Source organism: Cibotium barometz, chromosome 24 (genome assembly GCF_041138505.1).
Source record: "Cibotium barometz isolate CiBa-2024 chromosome 24, ASM4113850v1, whole genome shotgun sequence".
Lineage (NCBI taxonomy): Eukaryota > Viridiplantae > Streptophyta > Polypodiopsida > Cyatheales > Cibotiaceae > Cibotium > Cibotium barometz.
Genome location: NC_141069.1, coordinates 49,837,193 through 49,858,393, shown reverse-complemented (window position 1 = coordinate 49,858,393; position 21,201 = coordinate 49,837,193). Strand labels below are relative to the sequence as shown.

Genomic DNA, 21,201 nt, shown 5'->3' with positions numbered 1-21,201 from the left:
GATTATCCTTGGGTTGGATTGCTTCGCACGTCGGTGACTACGGTTTTGAATTATAAAACACGATCTGCTCCTATTGCATGAAACTCATAATGGTAGAGCATGCGGCTCAGATGCTCGAGGTGCTAGGTCCGAATCCTGGTGGGGGTGGCTCGAGATTACTCCATTTTACTCGAGATTGCCACTGCCCAATCTCGACCATAGATCTATGGTGGTGGGATGAGAGCCGTAGATACCACTACTCTCATCCCCTGGGTAGGACTTCTTTGGAGGTAGTATGTACTCCTCCCCCAAATGTTTTCAAATTTGTTTTGTAATTTGTAAAGGCATACAAGGAGCCGAGGAACCCTAACCCTAAAGCAGGCGAGTTGCTTCACCTCAACGCACGCAAAGCACGGGTAACCCTAAGCCCCCGTGAATCCCTAATCCTGAAGTTAGTGAAACCCTAAAGTTATTAACGGATAAGCAGCAGATGACGGTGCAGGAGTTTGGAGCAAATTTATCGAGACCGTAATCTTGCAGAAGACTTCTGCTTTTACTTTGTGCTGCCCTAAACAGGCCATCGCCACCCTCATCACCGCCACCAGTATCATCACAAGAGGAGCGACATGGAGGTGCAGACCTGCGGGAAGCCCATCGATACTCTGTTGGAGAAGGTCCTGTGCATGAACATCCTGTCTTCGGACTACTTCAAGGAGCTCTACAGGCTGAAGACCTACCACGAGGTCATCGACGAAACCATGTGGAGCCGTGGATGACTGGCAACTGCAGAGGCCCTTCCACGGCCTTCTGCCTGCTGTACAAGTTCTTCACTATGAAGCTCACGGTGAAGCAGATGCAAGGCCTACTCAATCATGGAGACTCGCCCTACATCCGAGCGGTAGGTGATGGCCTTTCATTGAAATTTTTAGGTTTCTTTACACAAATTTGATCAGATGTCTGTGCTGCATGTTTTGATCGTGTCCTGTGTGTTTCAATCGGCAATAAATTTCAGGCAGGCAAGAACCTTGAGAAGGCAAACAGAAAATTTACCTTAAAATTTTGAATTAAAAAACCCCATTCAATCACGTGGTATACTTATATATCTTAGGTGAACCCTGTCTAGTAGAACCTAGCTTTGGCGGCCCTCCTTTAGGGATCAATTGTGGCCCTCATCAATTGTGAACAATGGATGAAAGGCTTTGCTGCAAGATCTTATGTGGGAGTTTGGAGTTGCTGAGTTTAAAAGGCCCAGCTTGGAGGTCAGCTTCACACTAAAATGCAAACACGCCCATTTGGAACCGCAGCAGGGCAGACTGTTAGGCATCACCATCAGTTTGGCAGACTGCCAACAAGGGTGCAACAGTTGAAATGCTATGCTGTGGGATCTCATGCAGAAGATTCATGCTGCGGCCAGCTTTGAGGCTATCTTCACAGTAAGAATTCCTGCCTTTATGTTTCCATCTAGCTGTCACCTTGAAGAGAAAGGGGTCTTGTCAAATCCCCACGGATCCCCTCGTGATCGATCTTGGTTCGAAACTCGAATCCTGCAAACAAACGAACAAACAAACAAGCCATGACAGCCGTGAGCGAGCCCACAGTCTTGGCTGTCCCCACCGAGCCACGAGCTAAGCTAACTAGGTCGACGTACCGACCAATCTTCTCCTCGCGACGTCCCATACTGCCACGAAGCTGTCCTCGCGGGCCTCGAGATTGCTGCCGGCCTCGGCTGCATAAAGGCAGGTGCACGTCTGCACTAGATCCAGGCTCCAAGACCATAGAGCTCTCACAAACTCGCGAGACTCTCTATAATACAATAACTAACCTTGGCCACCCTTTTATAGGCTCTTGGCCGGTCATCGGGCGTCCACACTTGGCTGCCCGCCCGTTAGTATTTCCCTAACTCAGCTTGTCAATAAGCCTGCCTAGTTCCAAGCTTCCCTAAGTTTCGAAACTAGTCTTGCGTGCGTGTAGCACACGATAGATACACACTGTGCACATGACATACTCCCCTTCCTCTAGGAGCTCACTAAAAAGCCAGGGTAATCTCTCTGAAGAGTAGTCAATGTCTCCCATGTAGCGTCCTCCTCAACACGATCCTTCCACTTGATCTTGTATTCCGTGATAAGCGTATCACGCAATCTTCTTTCACGAAATCCAAGAATCTTTTCAGGTTCGTGCGGAACAAATGTCATGTCCACGACATCTATAATTTTTTGAGAAGTAACTAACTGATCTGCTCCACCCAGTACTTCCTTAAGTCTACTGACATGAAATACAGGATGAACTTTCACATGAGAAGGCAAATCCATTTCATATGCAACTGAACCAATTCGTTGTGTAACACGAAATGGTCCACAGTATCTAGGGGGTAATTTCGGAGATCTACCTGTCTGTAAAGTCTCGGAATCTTTCGGAACTCGCAAATACACCATCGTTCCTTAAGAGAACTCTTTGGGTGAACGATGTCTATTAGAATAAAACCTGTCTTGGTCTTGAGCACTTCTAATAGATTCCTTCGCAACTTATAACATTTCCTGCATATCTTGCAAAAAATTACGTGCTGCATCATGTTGAAGTCCTGAGAATTCTATTGTAACAGGTGATCTAGGTTGAAAACCGTACATAAGCATGAAAGGACTAAACCTTGTACTCGTATGCTTAGTATTGTTATATGCAAATTCTAACATAGGAAGATAATCCTCCCATGAACTCTGTCTTTTGGATACATATGCTTGAAGCATATCCTCCAAAATCTGATTCACTCTTTCAGTCTGGCCATCAGATTGAGGATGATTAGAGGAACTCAAATTCAAAGTTGTTTCTAACTTCTCAAAAACAAGTTTCCAAAAATCACTTGTAAACTTAGAGTCCCTATCACTGACTATGTCCTGCGGTAACCCGTGTAGTCTAAACAATTGCTCGATAAATTGCCGAGCTAATTGCGTAGCTGTAAGAGTCTTCCGAGTCGGTAAAAATCTAGCCATTTTTGTCAAGCGATCTACCACAACCCAAATAGAATCGTGGCCTTGATGTGTTCTTGGCAATCCGGTAATAAAATCCATGGAAATACTTTCCCATTTATTACCTGGGATTTGCAAAGGATGCAACAACCCAGCCTGTCTAAAGCGTTCAGCTTTATTTGTGTGACAAATCTGACACTTGAGAACATAATCTTCTACATACTCTTTCATCTTCGGCCAATAAAAACTGTGTTTCACTAATGATAGTGTCCTGTGTACCCCAGGGTGTCCAGCAGAAGGGGCGTCGTGACACTCCTTAAGAATCTTGGACCTAATGTCCGGGATCTGTGGTACACAAATTTTGTCATTACGGAATAGCAAACCATTCCGAATTATCCACTGGCCTCCTGCAGCCTGAATAGTAGATTGCTCAGTCACCGAGTCTTGGTCAATCAATGAGCTCCCGTCTTGGATCTTCTGCCAAAATGGACCAAAATAACTATCAGTCGTGCAAAGCCCTTGCAATGATTGAAATAAGTCGGTAGAAATCTCGGTGAACGACAAAGTATTCACCTCTCTAATCTAACTAAGCGCATCTGCAATACTATTCATGGACCCTTTCCGATAACGGATCTCAAAATCAAAATCTTGCATTAACTCCGTCCACGAGCTTTTCTTCCTCTCAAATCATCCGCATCACACACATACTTGATTGGCTGATGATCAGACAATACCACAAACTTGGAGCCATATAAATAATGTCTCCAAACCTTGAGAGCATGAATCACAGCATAAAGCTCCTTCTCAAGGGTTGGCCAACGAGATTGAGTGTCGTCTGGCTTTTTACTTTCAAAAGTAACCGGTCTACCATCTTGAAATAAAGTAGCCCCAATAGCATAGTCACTGGCATCCGTTTCAAGAACATAAGGCCGACTAGGATCAGGCAATGCTAAGATAGGTGCTTCCTTGACTTTATCTTTCAAAAGTCTGAAGGCCATATCCAAATCATTATTCCAAGTGATAGGTTGATTTGACACGTCCACGACCTTTCAATAAGTCGGTCATCGGTAGTGTGAGCTGAGAGTACTCTCGTACAGATTTTCGAAGAAAAACAACAAAACTGAGAAAAGAACGAAGTTGTTGCACTATTCGTGGTATAGGCCAGTCCAAAACCTTCTGAACTCGGTCATAGTCAATGCTCAATCCATCTCTAGTGATCTTGTGTTCCAAGTAAATGATGTTGGTCATAAAGAACTCACATTTACTTAACTTAGCATATAGTCGATTTTGTCTTAAAATAGATAAGACAATCGTGAGGTGTCTGACATGATTTTCAAGAGTACGGCTATATATCAAAATATCATCCAAGAACACCACTACAAATTTTTCCAAATGTTCACGAAAAAGATCGTTCATTATTTGCTGGAAAGTGGCTGGAGCATTGGTTAACCCAAAAGGTAATACGAGAAACTCGTAATGGCCATACCTAGTCCGAAAGGCGGTTCCTTCGACATGCCTTTCATGAATACGTATCTGGTGATAGCGAGTACGTAAATCTATCTGTAAGGTTCCTCCCTTCTAAAATGGGAGAAAGACTTAAGATAGTCCGCTAAGTCTTATCTTGGGAAAATTTCCTATTCATCGACACCTTGATCCTGTAGAGATTCAAGGATACGATTCATAGGTATGACCTAGCTCTATCCCGCAGGGGGAGCGTGATTTTCTAAACATCAAATCACCCATAGGGCAATTGATCATAAATTGGGCAACTACTAGACTTGATTTCTAGAGACAACGCTTTTTTCCTCATCTTATGCAAGGCACAGCCGCTGGCCTAGTCTTCTAGAATAGAGTTGCCTAGGAACCTAACTATCTAACGTAGGGCTTTCACTTAATCTGTTGGAAAGCTACACGACTAATCGGGTCCACCCGTCCGTAGGATGGTGCCGTCAGGGCATTCCACCCTCCCACTTTCCACCCTACTCACGCATCAGTTTGTTTTCTAATTAATCCTACCACACTGTTTGACATAAATAAACATATTCCTTAATTAAGGTCCTTTTTCACAAGGTTCGTTAAAACAGCCTTCTTACACAATACAATCATACCAAAGACAAGATGTAATTATATAAAAAGTTTATACATGAACCAATTCCATACAAGCCAAACCAGCTCTCTTATTCTTATTCTACCGATGATCTAGAATTCGGCCTTTCAGCCTCTACATGCTGGGCAAAACTCTACGGGACCATACACCTCATCGTCGGCCGCTGGCGAGGACTCAAGCCGGCATGTTGCCCTCTCAGGCTCCATCGCTCGATCCTCCCGCCCCTCAGAGAGATGTCTGCACACTAGGGTGGGCTTATTTTTACCGCACTAGCCTGGGCTCTCAGAACTAGGCAGCCTCATAATCTCTCGCCTCAATCGGCGATCCTTATTCTCCCAAAGGTATGAGGGATACCTTGGGCCATTCCCGGGCTTTGCTAACGACGCCGCCCGGCGATCTGGAGGTATAGCGGTACTCTTCAAGCGAGAGCTACAGGAGGGCCTACAGGCGGTAGCACGTGACCAGGAGGCTAGATACAAGCACGGAACGGAGTTAGCGTTGAAGCCAAAAAAAATCTTGAATTCTAAAGATAACAACTTCAATACAATTTACTAAATATAGCATTCACAATTCATGAAGATAACAATTTCAACGCAATTTATCGAATACAACATCACATAATTCGTAACTTCATATAATTTTTATGTCGTCATTTTAAAGGGAAAAGACACCATTCATTAACACTAATTTAAGGAAAATCTCTTCTTTTAAAAATTAACCAAGCTAACCTGGCTACCGTTTCCTTGAGGGGCTTGAAAAGGGAGGACTGGAGCCGCATTGGGCGCATCTTCCCCCATCTCGTTGTTACATGCTCCTCTTGAGGCAATATTTTGTCGTCTGAGATGAGGCCATCTTAGGCGTCGCCTTGTAGAGCTCGCTGCTGCGATCGAAACGCTTCAGTCGGATCTGAATTCCGAGCTCGTTTGCTCACCGTATGAGCAAAAGAATATGGCGCACGAACCCTTTCTTGAGGCAAAAAAACCCTTATTAAAGTCTACGCAAATGGGGGGGATTGTGAGATGTCCTTAAGGGCAAAAACGTGGAGAGGGTTGGGAGGGGTTGCTGGAAGTCTCTTCACACGGGGGAGGGGGGGGGGAGAAGAGTTAAGGACACTGTCTCTAAGGAAGAGGGGGATGGAGGAAAATTGGCTTATCTGAAAAGAGCCAAATGAGGGGGTGTGAGAGGGGTGGCTGTATTGCAGCAAGTACGCTACATAGGGACGGACGGCGGTACGGACGACGGTACAACAGGGCATACGCTACACAGAAATGCGTGCTGTCTGTGGAGCACCCCGGGGGTTTATATAGCTGAGGGGTGAGGGTACGGGCGCTGCGCAAAGCAAGGACGAAAGGACGGTGTACCTTCAAAGGCTATGGATCAGTGGCTTGCATGGGTCTAGGGGAAAGGTATGGTGTCGGTTGTCCGGGAAAGGAGTGGTACGCATGTACCTTATTTGGTCTGGGACAGCATGGGTGTCCATGTAGGGGTACGCGTAGACCATACAGTGGGCGGCCGTTCTTTGGTTCTCGGGCGGTCATTGTGCGGGCACCCTAGTAAGTGTGTACGGACCAAATTTTGGGGCGGGATATCCAAATTTGAGACGGGGTATCCAAATTTGGAGCGCTCGCCTCGATTTGCGTGCCGGACCACCCCGAGGGGCAAAATTTTTTTTTTTTTGGTCCTGAGGTTCTCTTGGTCGTAGGGGTTCAGACCGTTCGTCAATCGGACGCCCGGTCGTGGATTTATTAAGGTTTAAAGGTCGCCGATTTTTAACTAAAATGATTGAAATTAGCGTATAGGCTTGATCCGGTGTCCGTTTTGGATGCTGTAAAATCCTATATTAGGTTAAAATCGCGCGCAGATTCCAAATTTGGGCTCAAAATTTGAAGATTCTAAGTAGAAATGACTCAAATAATAAAATCATTGATTTTTATACCATAAAAACTCATAATTACATGGACATTTCTTTATTACTGAAGATGGGTACGTTACACTATCTTTGTGAAATATTTCGCTCCTGCTAACCGGTCAATCAGGTCATCTAATCTAGGGAGAGGATAACGGTTCTTAATGGTTAGCTTGTTCAATCTCTTGTAATCTATACACATTCTCCAAGTGTTGTCCTTCTTTCTCCTAAGCAACATAGGTGCACCCCAAGGTGATTTACTTGGACGGATCTAGCCCATCCTCAAATAATCTTCGAGTTGTTTAGCCAACTCATCTTCCTCAGCTTGGCTCATCCTATAAGGTGGAATACTGACAGGATGAGCACCAGGGATCAAGTCAATACAATGATCTATTGCCCGTTCAGGTGGTAAACCCGATGGCAGTTCCTTAGGAAATACGTCTTGAAACGAATCAAGTATCTTCTGTAATTCTTTGCTTTCAAACACACTTAATTCATTCACATCCATAGAAGGGATGAGAAAAGAAGAAAGTGGAATCAATACACAATGGAAAGCGGTATACAAAGAAGAATCCAGTATATTTCCAAAATCAATTGTATTTACAAGAGGTCCCTGAGAGGGATGGATACAATCACCTAAAATACTATACTTGGTGTCTCTATGCTGAAAAGAAAAAATATGACTAGACCAATCTATCTGGACGTCAAGAGTCTTAAACCACTCAATCTCTAATAACAAGTCTATATTTTCCAGATGCATAACATAGCATTTCAGAGTATCTTTGTAGTCCTGAATCTGGATTGGAAGCATCTCCACCTTGCGATCCCAAACTTGCCTTCCCGCAGGTAGGCGTACCTCATAGGTATGGTCGCTAAGTGTCGTATCAAGACTCAATTTCTGCACAAGTTTGTAGTTAACAAAGTTATGCGAACTGCCAGGGTCTAAAAGAATGTGAATCTATGTCCATTCACTTCTCCATAAACTCGGAGAAGATCATGCAAGCCAAATACTTTAGAATTGAACAGACAATCAGAAGAAGTACTAGGGCGAGAAAGTACAGTAATTGACGTATCTGTCAAAGACAACTGGTTAGCTCCCTTTGGCTTGGGTCCTGCGTTTGTCTTGGTACTCTTTTGCTTCGAGCACTCATTACGCATGTGTCCTTTTTCTTCGCAGATAAAACAACGTCCTTCCTTCTTGAGGTTTAAAGCCCTAAGGAGTCGTTTCTTCTTCGTTGGTGTCGAACTGGAACTCTTCGAGGTTGGTCCGAAGACTTTCCCACTGTCGTGTTAGCCATAGGTGCGGAGGACTTTCTTTTATGCTTGTTCCCTTGCTCGATAACGGGTTTCGACTTGGAAGAGACGATCGTATCATCATAGATGCGAGCTGAATGAATGGCCTCGTCCAATGTTTTACATTTGTTATTTTTTACCTGTAATCGGTACGAGTCTGGTAAACCAGCTACGAAAAACCTCAAAAGAGTAGTGGGATCCATCTTTGTAGCTTTCATCTGCAAGCCACGAAACTTCTGGAGGTAGACCTCATAAGTGAGGTGCTGCGAGGTCATGGTCAAAGCTGAAAACCGGGCAACAACATCGTAATCATCCTCTTTCTTGAGGAATTCTTTCTTGAAGATATCTTCAAATTGTGCCCAAGTCGTTGGCTTAGGGTTGAGTTCCTTCCACCAAAGCAAAGCTTTGCCGGACAGGAAACCTGTTGCTAATTGGATCTTCTTTCCATCATCATATGGATGAAACTGAAAGTGAACTTGCCACTTATGTAGCCATGTGTCCACGATCTCCTTGATTCGCTGCTTTTGCTCGCCCCCGAACAGTTCTGGAGTAATATTGGGCCCTAAAGCTGAAACCAAGGTATCCATACCCGAGAAAGTAGAGAGGGTAGTGGTCAATAGAGCGATGGAGTTCTGTAAAGCTTGCATCTGGGCTGCGATTTGTGCCTGACGTTCCGTCGAAGAAGCTTCGAGAGCTATTTTGAACTCTTGGAAATCTGATTTTGACACAAAATCGTCAAAAAGATCGGCATCGGTACCTTCCGTAGCCGGCAAGCCTTCGTGTTCCACAAGGGGCTCCAACTCTGATTCTTGGGTCGACATCGTAAAGATGGTACGTGGAGAGAAAATTCGATCTTTGCACAACAAAAGTGCGAGCGAACTTGAGAGCTTGAGAGCTTGAAAACTTGAGAACTTGAGAGATGTGTGGCAAGAATCCCACTTGAGGGAGTTTATAAAGGTTTCCCAAAAGCCAAAAAATCTCCAAAAGCTAGGCTTAGCTTTTGCTTTGCTTTTGTGTTTTTTTTGAATAAATAAATAAATAAATATATAAATATATATATATATATATATATATATATATGGATATATATATTCTATTTTCTTAAAAAAATAAACACCTTGGAAACCTTGGAGAGGGGTCTTTTAAAACTTAGAAAATTTTTAACTCCAAAAAAAACAAAAGCTAAAAAAATGTGCTTTCCTTGTTTTTTTTTTCCTCCTCTTGGATTAGCCCGTCGGCTGTTTGCAGGCGTCACACGTGCAGTGGTCGCTCGCCATCTTCGCTGTCGGCCTGCTTTCTAGCGTCTACGCCAGCCAGTCCGCCACACGTGTGTACCCTGCTGCTTCCGGCCAGCGCTTGAGCGCACACGTAGGCTGTGCCTACGCCTGGCCACAGGGCCACGTGGCCTGGGCGCTCGCCTTGCCTGGCTTGTGCGCCGGTTTCGTGTGGCCTGGGCGCCGGCTTGGGCTGGCTACGCAGGCCTGGCCGCATGCCTAGCAGGCTTGGCTGCTTGTAGCTATGAGCAGCCCCCATGCCTACGACACACACGCAACACACACGGCCAGTATAGCAGTTCTCGGCCAGCAGACACAGCAGCAACGACACTCTCTCTCGCTCTCTCTCTCATGCGCCACAAAACAATGAAAAGCAAACATGCGTTTTTTTTTCTGTTTCTCTCCCTGCAGTTCATGCGTATGACTGCACACACAAACATGCCTCTTCTTTGCAAAGCAATCAACCCTACTTAGACTACCATCCCTCCTATCAACATGGGTGTCTTTGATGAAGAAAAAACACATACTATTCTGAAATCTGCAGTATGCACAGAAAAAAAAGCAAGTTTTTTAACACATACCATTCTTCGACCTCTTCTTCTCTACCTACCGACTTGCTCGTTCACGAGGTATGCTCTGATACCACTGTCAAATCCCCACGGATCCCCTCGTGATCGAATTTGGTTCGAAACTCGAATCCTGCAAACAAACGAACAAACAAACAAGCAAGGGGGTGTAGGCCTGACTCCCCTCCCAACCATGACAGCCGTGGGCGAGCCCACAGTCTTGGCTGTCCCCACCGAGCCACGAGCTGAGCTAACTAGGTTGACGTACCGACCAATCTCCTCCTTGCGACGTCCCATACCGCCACGAAGCTGCCCTTGCGGGCCTCGAGATTGCTGCTGGCCTCGGCTGCATAAAGCAGGTGCACGTCTGCACTAGATCCAGGCTCCAAGACCATAGAGCTCTCACAAACTCGCGAGACTCTCTATAATACAATAACTAACCTTGGCCACCTTTTTATAGGCTCTTGGCCGGTCATCGAGCGTCCACACTTGGCTGCCCGCCTGTTAGTATTTTCCTAACTCAGCTCGTCAATTAGCTTGCCTAGTTCCAAGCTTCCCCAAGCCTCGAAACTAGTCTTGCGTGCGTGTAGCACACAGTAGATACACATTGTGCACATGACAGGTCTTCACTTTAGAAGGACATGCCTTTTTATTCATTCAAACCATCCAGTACCAAGTCATGGTGTTTTTTTTTCTGGAAAAGAGATCCTTCTATTAGTTATCAAAAAAACAGCCACGTAGGCTATGTACATCTCCATAAAGGGAGTGAATCAAAATGAAAAAAGGGATGGTGCTCTCCTCCCCAGGCTAGACGCTCTAGGGGACCTCATACAATGGGTTTGGTGGCACGGGGGGGGTGCTTGTCACGATTGTGACTAACTCTCTTAATCTCCTTAATTACTCCTTAATCCCTTATTAATTGAAAGGACACCTGTGAAGGGTCACACCCTTACACATGTGTCACTATCAAAGGACATGTCTATTCATTAAAAGACACACCCCTAATTCCAAAGGACATAACCGTTGACTCAAGAGCCACACCCCTTCCCAGGGATGTGTCTCTTTACTTGTACCCTTTCGGCCTCTATTTAAGAAAGGCCCCTGTCTCAATACAAACAACTGAATCTTTCTATCAGCATTTGTCTTATGTTTGTTAATTAAGTCTTGATCATGTTAATAAAGCTATAAAAGCTTTACAGTGGTATCAAAGCAAAATTTTTTTCCTACCCGTGGGTTGTGAAGCCCTCACCCTCTCTGCGGCACTCCCTCGTTCACCCCTCTTCTCGGTGTTGTATGGAAGCAGCGGAGCGATGGTGGACTTGGCGTAAAACTTTGCTCATGGTGATGTAAAATATTTATTTCTTTTTCCCCCGTGGGTTTTGCGGGCCACTTAGCCTCTTCACTCAGCGTTCTCCCCCCCTCGACAACCCACACGTGTGTTGTATGGGAGTTATGGAGCAATGGTAGATCTGGCGCAACACCCCCCTCCTTGCTTCGTGCACTGCAGGCTGTGAGTCCCTTGTTTGATTCATGCAGCTGTCGCAGAGCTTCTCGCCGCCGAATAGTGACAGCTCGCCACCTCTTCGCTTTGCTGGCGGCGCCCCCCTACGAAGCGATCTAGGCCGTCACCTGTTGGGGTAAAGGCATTATGCCCACCCTTATAGTGTGTACTAGCCCATAAGTTTTATAGTACATAGTACACTTAGTACTTTTAATGTACTAAGTGCACTATGTGTACTAGAGCAAATATACATGTGTGATAGGGGAGTCACACACTCATACCTTGAGTTGACTTATCCCCATATATGTGTCTCTCTCTCTCTCTCTCTCCCTTCTTCTCTGTGTATGTCTCCCACATGAAACCCTAACTCTAATCTCCCTTCAACTGGTATCAGAGCTCTGGTTTTAGGGTTTTGTTCTCAAGGGTGCAGAGCTGGAAATCGACTGGACAAGAGTTGCAAAACGAGCTGAGTTGTAGTCTGGTACCCTCGAGCAGATCTGCACACACTCGAGCTCTGCAGCTATGGCGTCCCGGTTCTGGACTCAACTCGTGTGACCAACAACGATATCAGAGCTGGTCGCCATCCAGACACACGGCAGCAGTGCTACGTGTGCAAAACTGTTGCAGCAAGCGTTGGGCGTTAGACGCCTGGCCACAAGGCGTAAAACCACTAGGCGGAGGCGGCGTCAACAAACAGGCCTCGTCGCGTGTAGCGCTGGCCACTATGCGGAGGCGGCATCAACAAACAGTCCTTGTCGCGTGTAGCGCTGGCCACTAGTCGGAAGCGCTCGCAGCAGGTGAGGCACCTATAGCGAAACGCCTCCAGCTTGCAGTTCCCTCCGTCGACGTACCACCTTCAACCATACTTCTGCCTGAGGAGCCCTCCATTGGCTCAGTCTTCTGCAGCACGCTTGAGGATACTCACGCCTGAGGAGTCCTTCATCTGTACAATTTTTCTGCAGTAGCATCAGCACGATCTCCCCCTTTCCTGCAACAGAAATTTTCAGAGGTATTTGCTTTAATTTTTTTTTGGGATTTGCAATTGAGCAGGTACAATCATCAATTGAGCCGGTACAGGTCCAAATTACTCAATTTTTGAGCAAAATTGGCAACATTGGGTGACATTGGTCACATTCAAGATCAATTTGCAGGAAATTGGATGTCAGAATTTGGGGCTTTTGATGTAATTGTGCCATTGGGCATTCATACATGCTGTAAGATGTGAGCAATCTCACATTTGGGGCGAGTGCAGATCAAAGGGCTTTTGTGCCGATTGGGTTGATTTGCATGCAGGCAGTAGAGTTGCATTTGTGCTTTCGCAGTGGGAGATAAACTTTGGGAGAACAACTGTGAGCACTTTGTGTGCATAGTTGTTTCTTGTACTGGTAAGAATGGGTTCGTACGGTACGGTTCGTATGGTACGATACCGTACGGTAAGAGGTTTTTTCCCCCAAAAAATTATTTTTTCTTGAAAAAAAAATCTCCAAATGCTTAAAAAAAATATAAAAACCCTGCTTTACGAAAATCCCAAATGCTCGCAATACTTCGCAATTTTTGTGTCCACTCAGTATTCCATATGGGGTTGTTGAGAGACCTAAAAAATCTGGCAAGGTAGACTGGTAGTGTACACTTGATTGGTAGGATGAGAGAATCTTGCTACATCACTTGGGGATCCCTGGTATAGGTAGGCTAGACAATTAGATTCTCAAGTTATGTACGAGGGAGAAGATCTGGACATGGCCATTTTGATCTAGAGAGGAGTCCCTAAACTTATCACCCTAGATGCACTCCTCGTATTTGTGCAAGGACGGTCCCTTAGTCATAAACGCTACACTGGGAGACCTTTGGTATTGCATTACCCATCCAGGTTCTTTTTTGGAGACAATCGGGAGATCCAACCGGGAGAGAGACATATCCATGTTCTAGTTCCTTAAGCATTGTAGACTCCTCTCCTCCCAACCTTCCCTCACATTCAAGCTTGAAGCTCCATAGGTTATAAGTGTAAAAAATAAAAACCGTATTTTATCGTACGGTATCCGAAAATTTCATATCGTACCAAAAATTATTCCCGTACGGTATCGTATTTTCGTACCGTGACAAACATGTTTGTGTGCTTTGGTGCAGTGTTTGCACATCTTGTAGGGAGTCAGGCATTGACAAAGGTTGCATATTGGTATGGTAACCACAGGTGAGAGCTCTTCATTGCTTCACATCAAGAAGCTTGAAGGCTCACATAATTATGACATTTGGCAAACCTAGTGCTATAATGTGTTGCTCCAGAAGAAGCAGCACAAGCCCATCAAAGAAAGGGGTGTAATGCCCGCTTCTCTTATTGCTGAAGAATGGGAAGATATGGACGAGCTGGCAAGATCCACCATCATGTTGTCTGTGTCAGACACTTTACTTTTCAGCATACGTGAAGAGAAGACAGCTTGGGGAATGTGGCAAAGATTGCAGGACTTGTATGCCCAGCAAAGTGCCTCAAGCAAAGTGTATTGGTTGAAGAAACTCATAGGTCTTCAAATGAAGGAAGGGGCGTCTATGACAGCCCATCTAAATGAGTTTAATGGTATTGTCAGCCAGGTCATCAATCAAAAGTTGGCAATGGACAATGAGTTCAAAGCCACCTTTCTCTTATGCACTTTGCCAGAGAGTTGGGACACATTCAGGACAGCCACTAGCAATTCAAATGCTATGCTGTCATATGCAGATGTGGAGGGTGCTCTCCTTCAAGAGGAGATGAACAGAAAGAACAACTCTGTTGGAAAGTCCAATGCAATGAATGCACGTGGGAGATCCCAGCAAAGGGGTAAAAGCCAAGAACGTGGAAGGAGCAAGTCCCGCTCCAAAAAGGACTTGGAATGCCATTATTGTGGCAAGAAGTGACATATCAAAAAGCAATGCTACAAATGGAAGAATGATCAAAAGGAAAAGGGCAAAGGCAAAGACAAAGACAAAGACAAAGACAAAGACAAAGACAAAGACAAAGATGAAGCCAAAGATGCAAAGCCAAAAGGCAAAAGTGGAGTCAAGATTGAAGAAGTCAATGTGTCACATGCAGGTGACAGTGAGGATGAAGTCCTATTCACGTCTTCACTTGATGCCCATTCACTTCTTGTAGGAGATGGTCATGGTATGCACTCATGGATCATTGATTCAGGTGCCTCCTTTCATGTCACATGTTGCAGAGACTTGTTTGTCAGGTATACTGCTGGCAATGAAGGAGTAGTTTATTTGGGTGACAACCATGCATGCAAGATTCTTGGCAGAGGTGATGTGAGGCTTGTGTTTTCAGATGGCTCACAGCTTATGCTCCATGATGTCAGGCATGTGCCTGAGATCAAGAAGAACCTGCTTTCTACTGGACAGCTTGATGATGTTGATTATGTTACCACATTTGGTTGTGGAAAGTGGAAGATTAGTAAGGACTCACTGGTTGTTAGCAGAGGCTCTAAGGTGGACACTCTTTACTTCATGCATGCTGGTGTTCGTCACCATGTTAATGTAAATGCAACCGAGCTACCGGAAATCTCTATGTGGCATAGCCGGTTGGGACACGGAGATTGATTCTTTGTCCTCAGCGGACGAACTTCATGCCTTCGTTGAATGGCTTAACCCCACACTGTGTACCGATGTTCAAAAATATAACCTTGTCGATCTTGCCGATGCCATACGATGTGCCGAGCGTGTTGCAGACATTAATTCTCAAAATTCGGCCTCTTCCAGTCGAGCTAATGACTTTCAAAAAGCCAATGGATCTCGTATGAGCCGAGATAGTCGCAAAGAGTCATCTGGCTCTTCTACCTCCCGGCCTAATCCCCAATGGAATAATTCTCAACACCCTCGTTGACTAGAAGGATCGTCCTCTTTTCGGTTCCGACGTTCTCACTTCTTCCAACCACGCAGTTCGGATTGTGGACGGGACCAAAGACGTGACCAATCTCGCAATCCTCGTCCTTCTACTGTTTCTTTTGGACGGGATCAACAAAAGACAGGATTGTGCACAATTTGTAATGGACCTCATCGTTGGTTTGAGTGCCCCAAAAGACTAACCCATCGACAGAATACTAATGCTAAACCCCCTTTTTTGCGGAGAAACCCCTAGTTGCTGACAAAGGAAAGCGTGCAGTTAATCACCAAGCTATTGCACATGCTTCAATAATTACCGCTACTGCTACAGCACAAACTGTCTCTTCACCGTTGCCTTAGCGGTCTACTCAGGTTTTGGTTCTTCAAGGTTCTATTTCCAGTCACCCTATTCAGGTACTCATTGACAGTGGGTGTTCTCATAATTTTGTGGGAACCACCTTGACTCAGAGACTGAAGATTCGGACTTCTCCAAGTACTATTGTTTATGAAGTAGAGCTTGCTGATGGTTCCATATCCTCGTGTAACACCATTGCCAAACACCTCTCCTTTCGAATTCAGCACTATCGTGACAAATTGGATTTCCAAGTCATGAATTTGGCACATTATGATACGATCCTTGGTCAAGAATGGTTGTATCAATATGATCCCGTGATCAGTTTCCGGAACCATTCTATACAATTTGCTGAAAATGGTATGCTTGTTGCTCTCGAAGGAATCAGAGACTAACCTTCTACACCAACCCTTTCGGCTCTTCAAGTGAAACGGTGGGTCCACAAGAGTGGTTGTTCCTCAGCACTTTTAATGGTCTATTCAGCCAACGACCCTCCCGAGGACATAGATACAAAGGTGATGTATCTCAGGCAACCTTTCTTTGCTCCATACTTGGATCTTTTTTCTTAGGAGCTTCCTGCGGTCCTCCCACCTCGTCGGCCAGTCGACCATGCTATTGATATTCTTCCTGGCAGTGCTCCACCTACTCGTGCTTCATATTGAGTTTATACCCGGTATATGACAAGGAATTTTTAGCTATTGTTCATGCCTATCGTGCATGGAAACATTATCTCCTTGGTGCGGATTCAGTGGTGAAAAGAGATCATCATTCTTTGAAATATATCTTCACGCAGCCAGTTATGAATGCTAGGCAAGCACTTTGGGTCGAATTCTTAGTCAATTTTCATGACAATTGAGTATGTTCCTGGTCTTACCAATGTGGTTGCGGATGCCCTCAGTCGTATGCTGTCAGCTTCGGTCTTGGCTATTTCTACAGTTGAAATGGATATACCTCAAAGTTTCAAGGACCGTTATTCAACAGATCGTGATTTTGGAAATGCATTTCGAATTCTCAATTCTTAGAATGCAACTCCTTCTGACTTAAAGATTTATGGAGCATATATAATAGTGGATGGTTTATTATATTATCAGGACCGTATTTGTGTACCTCATGATACTCATGTTCGAAGAGTATTGGTGAAAGAACATCACGAGGTCACTTATGCTGCACACCCAGGCATCAATAAGACTTATCGTCTTTTGACAGCTACATACTATTGGCCTCAAATGAAGCAAGATGTTATTAAGTTTGTTACAGCGTGTCTCTCATGCCAATGTATGAAAGCTAACAGACAAGTTCCAGCTGGTCTTCTTCAACCACTTTCAATTCCCAATGAACGCTGGGAAAGTATTAGTTTGGATTTTATCACTTCATTGCCACGTTCTTCTCAAGGCATGATAGATTTTCTAAAATGGCACATTTCATCCCGTGCAAGAAAGCAGCCTAAGCTTCAGATATTGCAGTACTGTTTATACAGTATATCTTCAAACTTCATGGATTGCTGAAATCTATAGTTTCGGATCGAGATCCAAAGTTTACAGGACATTTTTGGACTTCGATATTCAAGTCTCTTGGTACAAATTTACTCTTTTGCTTTGATTGTGGAAGCTTTAGTGGTACGGTGTGCACTGTGCAGCACAGCTTTCCAAAGCATTACTTTAATTTACTTTGAAGAGAAGAGATAAGAGGGCGACCACCTCTCTGTGTATTTGCTTTATTACTGAAGTGGAAATGAGTACAATGTCCTGAATGGAAAGACTCCTTTGAACTAAATGTGGGCTGGATTGCACACCCAAGCACGATCTTTCCACGAGCAGGCTGCCTTGTGATTTGTTGAGATCGGAGAACAGCTACTTGGTTGTAGGTCTGACAGATGATTGAAGTGGGAAGAGGAAGAGGCTTTTTAGAAGGCAATTAGCCCTTCTGTGGCCTGGTCAGCCTGTTCGACCTGCTGCTCGATCTGCTCCTCCTGCTGCCCAATCTATTACAGCTTTTGCATGATCTGCTCCTGCTCCTGCTGCTGCTACCCAACCTGCCCCCTCTGCTAGACTAGCAGCCCCTCCACCCTACCTCTGCCTGGACCTGTTTGACCTGTTTGACCTGTCTGCCTGGCGTGCTGCCTGGTCTGTCCAAACCTGTCCAGTCTGCCCAGTCTGCTTGCAGCTTGTGTTCACATGTAGCACTTGGCTAAAAATGTACATGTAGCACTGGCTAAATATGCTGTGTGGACAATTGTACATGTTTCAACTTCAAGCTCACACTTTCTCGTCAATTGTTTGATGTATTTTGAATCTTCTCTCAATTGTCCGCCGACCAAATGTAAATGTTCTTTTTTCAGATGGGTTTTTTGTACCTGCGTTATGTTGGGGATCCAAAGACTCTGTGGGGCTGGTATGAGCAACATATCAAGGACGATGAGGTAATTTTAAATCTTTACTGCCTTGTGGTTGTTCTGTGTTGCTCCTGTGTGTTTCTTTTTGACTATGGCTATAGGGAGCAAATCGAACATGTAAAGAATGAATTCTGCTTTGTTTCTCTTCAATTTGCTGCCCAAGACAAGTTCTGATGAGTGGGTTGATGCAGGAGTTTTCACCAGGAACGAATGGGAAGGTGACAACAATGGGCACTTATATCCGTGATCTGTTGCTAGACCAGGTGAGTTCTTGGCACTGATTGTGGGGTCAAAATCTCTGTCAGAGCTGTGAGTTATGGTATTTGTAGAGCATTAAAATAGTGGCTCTTGTTTATTTTGTTTCTTACCATGTTATATTTCTCACCAGCTCTTACCTCTTGCTAGTATTGTGCTTTCAGTGATTTGCAGATCTTCCTTTGTTTGATCTTTTTATGGTGGATGCATTTCTCCCTTGTTTAACAGTGAGTAGTTTTTATGACACAGATCATGCCCTACATTAACAAATCTGTGTATGTTTGATGCAGGGCTTTGTATTGGTTGTATTTTGGTGAGCTGTAACTGACCATCAACTGAACTTTCGTGACTGACAACAGTGGTTTTTGTGCAGTATTATTTTGACACTCTACTCCCCCACATCCCAGTTCCCATACTGCGGCAGATAACAACCCACCTAGAAAGATTGAAGCTTCCAACAAGCTCTGCTGGTGTAACAGGTACGGGAGGTCGTCATGCAGCTGATGACACAGCCCATCTGTGAAAGCATCACTGTCTGTTTCATTTGGACAGCGAGCTCCACATCGTGCTTCTACAAGAGACTCATCAGCTGTGCGCCGGAATGTCCCTGCACCCCAGGAGTCATCACACCATACCGGAGATGACCATTGGGAGGAAGAGAAAAAGAAGAGCAAGGACTATGAACGTTCCAGAGGAAAAGATCATGATGGTGAAAGGCCAAGAGAAGCAGACTGGGAAAAGGAGCGTGACAGGGAGTGGGAATGGAGCAGAGACTATGATCGGGATGGTAGAAGAAAGGGGCGGGACAGATATTATGATTCTGGCAGGGATAGAGATCGTGGCAGAGAGAGAGGAGACAGCAGAGACTACAATTTGGATAGGGCTAGGGACCGGGAAAGTGATAGGGAGAGGTACCGAGAAAGAGGAAGGGACAGAGAGAGGGATGGGGATAAATACAGGGACAGGGATAGAAGGCTGGATCGTTGGAGCAGAAGTCGTAGTCCAGGTGGTCAGCGTGTGTATCGGAGCCGAACTCATAGTCCATGTGGTCGGCGCGTGTATCGGAGCCAAAGCAGAAGCCCAGAGAAGTTTGGCCGAAGTGGTAGTACTGATGTACATAGGTTGAAGAGCCCAGCGAAAGTATCAGCAAACCTTGCTAAGCTTCGTGACTTGTATGGAGATGCAACTGCCAAGAGCAGTGATACAAGTGAAAACAGCTTTTGTGCTAAGGACACATATGGTGAGGATGTTATTCGTCTGGGTGGCAAGTCATGGAAATAAGCCAACTGGGTGCTGCCAGTGTGGAAGTCTTGGACTGCATCATGGCAAGCTGGTGATGCTCATGATTTTTTCATGGTAGGACATTTTTTGACCTTGGCTCGAAAAGTAAAGCTCTGTAAATGTGAAGTGGCAGTCTTTCACGCCCCTGGTATATTGAAGCTCTCAATATTTGAAATTGTCGGCTTGTTTTGTTGCTGCTTGTCCTTCAATGTCTTCTGATTGGATACTTGGTAACAGTTAATCTTATGATATGTATTTTCAATATTCCCTGTAAATCTGTTTCCAAACGAATGTGCTTCAAAGTGCATGCAGAGGGTGGTGGGTTTGATCACTGTACTTAACCATTGTGGAAGTATGCAAATAAAAGTTTTTATCCAAGCATGTATGTGGAAAAACTTGCATCATATGGCTGTTCTACATTTTTTTTCTATCCAGAGCATGGACAGTTGTTACAGGAGAGGTGCTCTTTAAACTGTATGCAAGGCTTGTGCACACAGAAGAGGCGATGAGTACAGTCAATTTGGGATACTATTTCGTGCAGTTATGCGTATTATCCGAGTTGTCAAAATCAGTAATCCTTATGTTTTTTTTGGGCCACCACAGAAGTCAGAACTAACATGTTGAATCCGTTGTGGTCAATCGTGGGAAGAGGTATGCAATCTTCTGAAGTGTCCCCCCCCCCCAAAAAAAAAAGTTATCATCCAAGCATGTATGTAAAATCTTCCACCACACGGCTGTATCACATCTTTTCCATCTAAAGCCCAAACAAGTGGTGGAGAGGTGCTCTTTGCACTAAATCTTGTGCATACAGAAGAGGGGTTGACAGCCAAGTTGGGATACCACTTAGTGCAGTTACATGGTTTGTGTGAGTTGTCAAAATCATCAAGCAAATTCTAATTTCAATTTTCAGGCTACCATGTTGCCTGGTTCTAGTGAGTGCAAGCTATAGGTGATAGGCAGTCTATCTTGCAAACCTCCATTGTCACAGTGTGGGGCACCCCTGCAAACAGGCTTTCCAAAGACCTTTTACCTTTTGTTTTATCGACATCCATCTCTAGGGCCTTGCAACAAGATGCATGAACTCTTTTGAGTCGTTTGTCTATGGGTAACTGAAATTTTTTTGAGCAAGACTAACATTTTCGTGCAAGAGTCTCTGATTTAAGCTATAAGTTTATTCACCTTCCACTTCTGACCATTTAGTTCATGGTGGATTGACAAGGGTTGGACTGTGTCATTGATTTTACACCATACGATATTAATCTTATTAAAGATTTTTTGTGAAGACTTAAATTGATATTAATCTCATTAAGGATTGGACTCTGGCACTGATTTTACACCAGATGATAATCTTATTAAGGATTTTCTAGGAAGAGACTTAAATTTGAAAAATGTATGTATCGACAAGTTCTGGGGGCATATGGATCTTTATTTGATATTGGAACTAGGTGCAACTGATTTCTGGTCTTCGGTCGTGCTAATGGACTTG

The 21,201-nt window shown here is 44.6% G+C and overlaps 1 pseudogene across 1 annotated transcript; it reads left to right on the top strand.

The window, feature by feature from the left end:
- Positions 1-243: 243 nt before the first annotated feature.
- LOC147625405 (pre-mRNA splicing factor SR-like 1) lies at positions 244-20,096 on the top strand (annotated as a pseudogene). The gene is made up of 4 exons (XR_015268966.1): positions 244-877; positions 18,126-18,206; positions 18,371-18,442; positions 18,808-20,096. The product of XR_015268966.1 is annotated as a pre-mRNA splicing factor SR-like 1 (transcript).
- Positions 20,097-21,201: the final 1,105 nt, after the last annotated feature.